This window comes from Anopheles coustani, assembly GCF_943734705.1.
Source record: "Anopheles coustani chromosome X unlocalized genomic scaffold, idAnoCousDA_361_x.2 X_unloc_21, whole genome shotgun sequence".
NCBI lineage: Eukaryota > Metazoa > Arthropoda > Insecta > Diptera > Culicidae > Anopheles > Anopheles coustani.
This window is the reverse complement of record NW_026525128.1, coordinates 37,385-47,500: the sequence shown is the minus strand read 5'-3', so window position 1 is coordinate 47,500 and position 10,116 is coordinate 37,385.

Sequence of the window (10,116 nt, the reverse complement as noted above, 5' to 3'; positions counted from 1 at the left end):
AGCTCGCCGTGGGGTAGCAAGCGTTGTGATCTAATGGCCTTACCGGGCAAACACTTTCGGTTCGTCAAGGACTTGGAGTGCCGGGACGGGTTGGCGGATCCATCACTCTGAGTATGCCGGGTTGATACTTGGGGTTGGTTTGGTTTTGGTGACCCAATACTAGATGTACCATCTCGGTGGTATGTCAGTATCACCTATACTCCAGACCACTTGCATGGTTAGCAAGCGTTGTGATCTAATGGCCCAACCGGGCAAACACTTTGGGTTCGCAAGGACTTAGAGTGCCGGGACGGGTTGGCGGATCCAACACTCTGGGTACCTCCGGGTACTTGGGGTTGGTTGAGGACTTGGTGAACACACACTTGATATACACTCTTCGGATGTACTTCGGGTGTCACCTGTTGTCCGAGGCCACTTGCATGGTCGCAAGCGTTGTGATTCAATGGCCCTACCGGGCAAACACTTTGGGTTCGCAAGGACTTGGAGTGCCGGGACGGGTTGGCGGATCCAACACTCTGGGTACCTCCGGGTACTTGGGGTTGGTTGAGGACTTGGTGAACAAACACTTGTTGTACACTCTCCGGATGTACTTCGGGTGTCACCTGTTGTCCGAGGCCACTTGCATGGTAGCAAGCGTTGTGATACAATGGCCCTACCGGGCAAACACTTTGGGTTCGCAAGGACTTGGAGTGCCGGGACGGGTTTGCGGATCCAACACTCTGGGTACCTCCGGGTACTTGGGGTTGGTTGAGGACTTGGTGAACAAACACTTGATATACACTCTTCGGATGTACTTCGGGTATCGCCTGTTGTCCGAGACCACTTGCATGGTTAGCAAGCGTTGTGGTCTAATGGCCCTACCGGGCAAACACTTTGGGTTCGCGAGGACTTAGAGTGCTGGTAGTGGTTGGCGGACCCAACACTCTGGGTACCTCCGGGTACTTGGGGTTGGTTGAGGACTTGGTGAACAAACACTTGTTGTACACTCTCCGGATGTACTTCGGGTGTCACCTGTTGTCCGAGACCACTTGCATGGTTAGCAAGCGTTGTGGTCTAATGGCCCTACCGGGCAAACACTTTATGTTCGCGAGGACTTGGAGTGCTGGTAGTGGTTGGCGGACCCAACACTCTGGGTACCTCCGGGTACTTGGGGTTGGTTGAGAACTTGGTGAAGATACCCCTGTCACCTTGTTCGAGGCCACTTGCATGGTCGCAAGCGTTGTGATACAATGGCCCTACCGGGCAAACACTTTGGGTTCGCAAGGACTTGGAGTGCCGGGACGGGTTGGCGGATCCAACACTCTGGGTACCTCCGGGTACTTGGGGTTGGTTGAGGACTTGGTGAGCAAACACTTGATATACGTTCTTCGGATGTACTTCGGGTGTCACCTGTTGTCCGAGGCCACTTGCATGGTCAACGGTTGAGGTGGTGATGGCGGGTCGGTGCTGTAGGGTGCCGGCCTGTTGGCTGCCTTGGCCGGGTTGGTTGGTTAACACTTGATTGGGCTTGCACCCGAGGGTAATGGCACTTGAAGGTGGGTACTGGCCGGCTGACCTGGTGTGATGGTTGGTTGGTGAACACTTGGCGGTACTTGCACTTGGCTGTGCTTGGACTTGAAGGTGGGATCCGGCTGGCCTAGGCCATTGGTGGTTGGTTGGTGGGTTAGCCCTTAGCTGGGCTGGCTGGCTGGCTGGCCATCGGTGGTGTGGTGTGGTGAGGTGTGTGGAGTCGAGCATCGCGCGCCGTTGCCTTCTTCGGAGTGTTGTAGGTACGCAAGTGCTTGCAATGCAAAGAGGTTGGTGATGGAGTGACATTGCCTTCACCATGGAGTTGCGGGTACTTAGGTACTTGCAAGGAGATGGTGGTATGGTGGTGTTGCGTGTGTGGTGTTCGATTAGAAAGATATAATTTCTAAGTCCGGATTAGTGCTGTCAGTGGGGCCGCCGCTAACAGGTCCTGCACGGCCACCGTGGGGCTTGACTTGGCGCTATTCCGGACTTGGGGCGATCACGATGTCCCCGTGCGGGACTTAGAAGATGGAAGAACACAAGTACCCTTATCCCATGACTTGTGAGCGATTGGCATACGTTACCACATGAAGAGAATATGAAGAGAAAAATCGGCTAAGTCCCGGATCCATATTATATGAAGAGAAAAATTGGCTAAGTCCCGGATCCATATTATATGAAGAGAAATATCGGCTAAGTCCAGGATCCATATATAATAACCTAATAATCGGCTAAGTCCCGGATCCATATTATATGAAGAGAAAAATCGGCTAAGTCCAGGATCCATATATAATAACCTAATAATCGGCTAAGTCCAGGATCCATATATAATAACCTAATAACAGGCTAAGTCCAGGATCCATATTATATGAAGAGAAAAATCGGCTAAGTCCGAGATTGGGTCTGTCAGACATACACTTTCAAGATACCACACAAGCAAGCAAGATGGCCTAGTGATGGAACCATATAATATGAAGAGAAAAATCGGCTAAGTCCGAGATTGGGTCTGTCGGAAATACACTATCAAGTTACCACACAAGCAAGCAAGATGGCCTAATGATGGATCCATATGATATGAAGAGAAAAATCGGCTAAGTCCAGGATCCATATAATATGAAGAGAAAAATCGGCTAAGTCCCAGATTGGGTCTGTCAGAAATACACTTCCAAGTTACCACACAAGCAAGCAAGATGGCCTAGTGATGGATCCATATGATATGAAGAGAAAAATCGGCTAAGTCCAGGATCCATATAATATGAAGAGAAAAATCGGCTAAGTCCCAGATTGGGTCTGTCAGAAATACACTTCCAAGTTACCACACAAGCAAGCAAGATGGCCTAGTGATGGATCCATATGATATGAAGAGAAAAATCGGCTAAGTCCCAGATTGGGTCTGTCAGAAATACACTTCCAAGTTACCACACAAGCAAGCAAGATGGCCTAGTGATGGATCCATATGATATGAAGAGAAAAATCGGCTAAGTCCAGGATCCATATAATATGAAGAGAAAAATCGGCTAAGTCCCAGATTGGGTCTGTCAGAAATACACTTCCAAGTTACCACACAAGCAAGCAAGATGGCCTAGTGATGGATCCATATGATATGAAGAGAAAAATCGGCTAAGTCCCAGATTGGGTCTGTCAGACATACACTATCAAGTTACCACACAAGCAAGCAAGATGGCCTAGTGATGGATCCATATGATATGAAGAGAAAAATCGGCTAAGTCCCAGATTGGGTCTGTCAGAAATACACTTCCAAGTTACCACATGAGCAAGCAAGTTACCACATGAAGAGAAAGCCGGCAAAGTCTGGGAATGTTACCACATGAACTGGAAAATGGGCAAAAACCTACCTTCACAGGGAACGTGAATAAGTAAGGCTGTAGACATCGGATCGACAAGCCAAAGACTGATATGGAAAGGAAATGAGTAGTACTAGCTTTCCTGAGAGTTGCAGAGCTTAGACTGCATATGAACGAAAGTTATTAAGCGTCAAAGTCAGAGAAGTTACCCAAAGGAACACAAGTTCCAACTTAGAGCATGTATACCGCCTAGACGGTAAGAGGTACGGCCAGGCTGAGGAATAAGGAAATGTTGGCCAACATGTTCCCTAACTATCCCCCGAAGACCGCAAAGCAATCCAACATCAACCAAGAAAGTTATAGCCCGATCAAGGAAACACCTACTTTGCACCGATATTGCACCAAATATATGTACCAAGCACCTTCGGTTGCATACCTGCAGGGGCTTACCATAGTAGGCCATGGAAGACCGATGTACCGAACATAATCACTTTCTATCTCCTCGGGTGTTGGAGATAGCGCTTTGCGGTAAAAGAACGAAAGTTAGACCATATCTTGGTGCATCTTTTTGCCCGAGAACACAAGACCCTATCTACCAAGGCAAGAAAGTTGTGTGGGGACAAAATGTCCATAAGTGCCCAAAGTGGCACACTTGAACCATATATTCGAGAAAAACACAAGTGTGGGCCCGAGCTAGCGAGTTGAAATGTTCTGACCGTCAGTAGCCCTAGTTGAGGTGCACTTATCATTATATGAGGCCAACGTGCCAGCTAGTCTCTAAAGGGGCGATATGGGTGTTCCAAGGTTTGTACCCAATTGAGGAAAAAACAGGGTAAGGTACGGTGTACCGCGAATAACTCGGGCTATAGATGTCCGATCGATGAGTTTGGCATATGTATGGAAAGGTCTCGACGAGACCTAACTACCCTGAAAGTATGAAGGCAAAGACTTGAATGACCGGGAAGTTATTAAGTGCACAAGTGGTAAAGTTGCACCAAAGTCCATGTTACCCGAAGTGGTACATGAACACCCAATATTCGACCAAAACACAAGTTTAGAGACGAGCTAGCGAGCTACATTGTTCAGACCGTCAGTAGCCCGCATCAAGACACGCATTTCATTATATTGAGCCTAGCCGCTAGCTCGACTCGAAGTCGGTCATATGGTTGGTTGATGGTTTGGACCGACCACGTGGTGTACCAAGGTGATGTACCTTTCATGAATTAAAACTCTGGCTGTATGGCACTGAGCGACAAGCTAAGGTGTGATTTGGAATAGTCTTGAGTGGGACTATTTAGGAAAAATGCGAACAAAAAATCACAAAGTCCTTGGGCGAAGCTATTAGCGAAACATAGAGCAAATTGGTACCAAAAACTATGGAAATGGGACTTGAGTCAAAAATAACCGCAAGTTGGAGAAGAGATAGCAAGCTTGCGTAGAACAATTATATTTGGTGCATGGTATCACCAACAAAAAAGTATATGGGGCCAAGGTGCTGGCTGGCCTCCAAAGTGGAGATATGGGCGATCCAAAGTTTGTACCCAAGTACGAACAAGTATGGAAAAAACAGGGTAAGGTACCAAGTACCATTAATAACTTCGGCTGTAGATGGCCGAGCGAGGCAAACGGCTCACCGTTGGAAAGGTCTTGGGGAGACCTATCTACCCTGAAAGTTTCATGAGGCTGAGTTGAAAGACCACGGAGATATTAGGTGATGATGGTCCAATTCGGGGACCAAGTCGCAGGAAATGGCGCTTGACCAAAATCACCCTTGGAAGGTGAATACCGGCTTACCGGTAAGAGATAGCGACTTGGCGTAGAATATTCATAAGTTGGGCGTGTAGAGACGCAACTTTTATTATATGGGGCCAACCCGGTCAGGGTGCTCCAAGTCGGTCGTTTGGTTGGTTTATGGTTTGGGCCGACCACGTGGTGTGCCAAGTTGAGGTACCTTTCATGAATTATAACTTGGTCAGTTTGCCACCGAGCGACAAGCTGCGGTGTGTTTTGGAATGGTCTTGAGTGGGACTATCAAGGAAAAATACCAATCGAAAATCAGCTTGTCCATGGCCGAAGCTATTAGTGAAACATATAGCAAAATGGGTCCAAAAACGAATGAAATGGGAATTGGACCAAGAATAACGGCAAGTTGGAGAAGAGATAGCAAGTTGGCGTAGAACAATTATATTTGGTGCATGGCATGACCAACAAAAAAGTATATGGGGCCAAGGTGCTAGCTGGCCTCCAAAGTGGAGATATGGGCGATCCAAAGTTTGTACCCAAGTACGAACAAGTATGGAAAAAACAGGGTAAGGTACCAAGTACCATTAATAACTTCGGCTGTAGATGGCCGAGCGAGGCAAACGGCTCACCGTTGGAAAGGTCTTGGGGAGACCTATCTACCCTGAAAGTTTTATGAGGCTGAGTTGAAAGACCACGGAGATATTAGGTGATGATGGTCCAATTCGGGGACCAAGTCGCAGGAAATGGCACTTGACCAAAATCACCCTTGGAAGGTGAATACCGGCTTACCGGTAAGAGATAGCGACTTGGCGTAGAATATTCATAAGTTGGGCGTGTAGAGACGCAACTTTCATTATATGGGGGCAACCCGGTCAGGGTGCTCCAAGTCGGTCGTTTGGTCGGTATATGGTTTGGGCCGACCACATGGTGTACCAAGTTGAGGTATCTTTCATGAATTATAACTCGGTCAGTTTGCCACCGAGCGACAAGTTGCGGTGTGTTTTGGAATGGTCTTGAGTGGGACTATCAAGCAAAAATACAAACAGAATATCAGCTTGTCCATGGCCGAAGCTATTAGTGAAACATATAGCAAAATGGGTCCGAAAACGAATGAAATGGGACTTGGACCAAGAATAACGGCAAGTTAGAGAAGAGATAGCAAGTTGGCGTAGAACAATTATATTTAGTGCATGGTATGACCAAGAAAAAAGTATATGGGGCAAAGGTGCTGGCTGGCCTCCAAAGTGGAGATATGGGCGATACAAAGTTTGTACCCAAGTATGGCAAAAACTGGTAGAGGTACCTTTCATGAATTACTGCTCAGGCTGTATGGCACTTAGCGGGACGTTTGGCTCTGGTATGGAATAGTCTTGAGTGGGACTATCAAGGAAAAATACGAACAAAAAATCACCATGTCCACGGACGAAGGTATTAGCGAAACTTAGAGCGAAATTGCGACCAAGTCGCTGGAAATGGCCCTTGGACCAAGTATACCGTCAAGGCGGTACGAGATAGCGAGTTGACGTAGAACATTTATAAGTTTGCCTACAAGAGACAAAAGTTTAGTTATATGGGGCCAACCCGCTCAGGGTTGTCCAAGTCGGTCATATGGCTGATCGAAATTTTCGACCAAGTACTGAGAAAACAGGGTAAGGTACCGTGTACCTCGAATAACTTCGGCTGTAGATGTCCGAGCGAGGCGAACGGCATAGCGTTGGAAAGGTCTTGAGGTGCTCTAGGCACCCTGAAAGTATGAGAAAGCTATCTGGAAAACTTGTGGAGATATTAGAGAAACATAGGGCCCAAAAGATACCAAGTCGCAGGAAATGGGCCCTCCATGAACACCCTAAAATCCCAATTACGGCTAAGTTGCAGGCCAGCTAGCGAAGTGAAATGTTCTAGGCATAACTAGAACACGTTAAGGCGCAACTTTTTGAATAAGAACTTTTTTCGATATCTGGTCCCCAAAGGGGGGATATGGGCGATCCAAGGACTTTTCCAAGTTTCGGTACTTTTTACGGTATCGCTCATAGCTCCGGCTGTAAGCAAGCAAATGACAATCTAAGACATGATTTGGAAAGGTATTGAGTAGTACTAACTTACGTTAGAACACAGCGAAGCGCTATCGGTTCATGGCAAGGCCGATATAAGCAGTCAAAGATGAAAAATGTTGACAAAATGAACAAAAATTACCTTGGTACGCGAATAGCGGCCAGGGATGAAGAGGTACGAAGGTGGTGTAGAACAATTATAATTAGGACTTGGTACGCTCTAAAAGTTTGCCGAAGACCGCAAAGCGCTCAGACCCATAGAAAGTGGCCATTTGGGCCGAACAGTGCGTGCAAACAGGTGAAAATGCAAAAATTGCACTTTGGGGGGCAATTTGCGGGGGGAAGGAGGGGTCGGAGGGCAAAATGTCCCTTGACCAAAAAGTTTTATCTCGTCGAGATCTACAACATTGCCGAAGACCGCAAAGCGCTAGCTCGCAATCGAAAAATCGAGAATTTGAAAATTTTCTAAGTCTTGGGCTCCCTAAGGAAAAGTTTCAAAAATCACGTTTGTCCCCTATTTTGAAGGGGAAGGAGTCGGTTCCGGGGCATGGTGTCTTCGGCAAAAAGTCTTATCTTTTTGCGTACTTTCGACTAGTTCAATAAAAATTTTTGACCCAAAATTTGTTCGGCGGACCCCTAGGTCGAAAAACCCGAAAAAAGTCGAAAAAAGTCGAAAATGTCGAAAAATGAGAAAACCTCATATTCGGACTCTACACGAGCCCCAGATATTGAAAAGTGAAATCCGCGGTCGATTTGGAACAAAAAATTTACCTAGGCAAAGTTGTATGGAGGTAGGGACCCCTGAGAAAAAAGTTTGGTCCCGAGGCTCCTTGGACCACCAAGTCCCTAGGTCGGACCAAAATCGGAAAAAATCCGACCAAAGTCGAAAGTGTCGAAAATTTTAAAAAACCCCTTTTGGGGCCCTATGGCCTCCCTAGATAATGAAAAGTGAGGTCCGCGGCCGATCCGGAAGAAAAACTTGACCTAGGGAAACTTGTATGACGGTGGGGACCCAAAAAAATTTCGATGAGTGTAGTTTAGACAGGCCGGAAAATGTATCGGTGGTCCGTATCAAGGGACGTCTTTTAGTTCCATGGGGTGGTGGTCGTCGAACAAAGTCGCCTAGGTCGACCACCAGAAAGACCAGTCGTGTTGTAATGGATGTTTTGACCACTTTACTAGGGAAACCTAGTAGGTCGAAGCAAATTTGGGGTTCGAGATGAGTTGGTGAAAGTTGGTCCAACCTAGGTGTGCTTGGTGGAGGTTGACCATGAAAGTAGAGCATGATGGGAATGACCATAACTTTGGTTCTAGATGTCGGATCGGTACACTTTCGGCAGTTTTGGAAAGGTGAAGGCCTGCTCTAGCTATGTTTCCTACCAAGCTGAGCGCCTACTAGTGACCCGGAGGAGGTATTAAGGGTCAAAGGCAAAAAGGGGTACCCTAAAGTGCGTGTGACCAAGAAAATGGGAAAAACGGTATCGCCTATAGCTCAGGCTGTATGGCTCGGATCGGAAAGCTTGGATATGCGTTGGAAAGGTCTTGACGAGCGCTAGCTATGTGTCCTACCAAGCGAAGCGCTAGGTGTTGAGCAAGTCGGTCATATTAGAGGGCAAAGGTGAAAAATGGTGGTTTAGAGGCGAAAATTCACCTTATGATCGAAAATAGCGGGCGAACGATAAGAGCTACGAACACGGCGTAGAACAATCATAAGTACGTTACCACAACACCTAACTTTGGCCAATATAAAGCGAGAAGATCGGAGGTACCCATCAGGGTGATATGGCTGGTTCAAAGTTGGACCAAAACGAGACTTGAGAAATGGATTGAAACACGGTATCGCGAATAACTCAGGCTGTATGGAACGGATCGACAAGCTTAGATCAGTGTTGGAAAGGTCGAACCGAGCGCTAACTATAATCCCAAACAACCGAAGCGCTAAGTGTTGAGCAAAACTGAGTTATTAAGCGACAAAGTGGAAAAATAATACCAAAATGGCCAAAAATCACACAAGACCAAGAATACCGAGCAAGCGGTAAGAGATAGCGGGTTGACGTAGAATACTTATAAGTTTGCCTCTACGAGACCTAAAAGTCGTCCATAGAAAGCGAGAAGATCGGACCACTCTGGAAGGGTGATACGAGTGGTCAAAAATTAGCAAAAATGAAACATGGCTAAAATGGATTTGACTTGTGCACCATGTAGCTCCGGCTGTATGGCATGGATTGTAGAGCTAGGATATGTTTTGGAAAGGTAACACCCAGCGCTAGATACGACTAGAAGAAAGCAAAGCGCTAACTAGCATGATTTGGAAGTTATTAAGCGTCAAAGTCGAAAAATGTTACCAAAATTGAAACTCGAGTACATTGGGCCAAAAAGTACAAGTTGTGAAATTTGGACTTACGAGTAAAATACCGAGCAGGCGGTAAGAGATAGAGACTTGGTGTAGAACAATTATATGTTGGGCATGTTATAACCTATATTTGGCCCGAACATAGTGACGAGATCGGTGGTACCCAAAAGGGTGGTACAGGTGTTAGATGGTTTTCCCAGAGCATAAGCTCCACATGATATGGAAAACGGGAAACATCATAACTTCGGCTGTATGGCATGGAATGGAACGAACAAGGTATCGATGGAAAGAGAAAAGGTAGCGCTAACTATAATTCCTACCAAGCAAAGCGCTAGCATGTGACCGTTCGGGTGTTATTGTGAGTCAAAGTCAGAAATTGTTACCACGAGAGGCGAAAATCCGACTAAGTCCATGAATACCGGGCTGGCGGTAAGAGATACGGCTTGGCCGTAGAACATTTATAAGTTGGCCAATACAAGACCTAAGTTTCGTCCATAGACGACAAGAAGATCGAAGATACGTGAAGGTGAGATATGGGCGTCCCAAAGTGGGCCTTTGAAAAAGTGACAAACTTCCCTTATAACAGCATACACCAAATATCTCTGGCTCTATGGCACCGAATAAGAAGTTGAGGTCAGCGATAGAAAGGTGATAG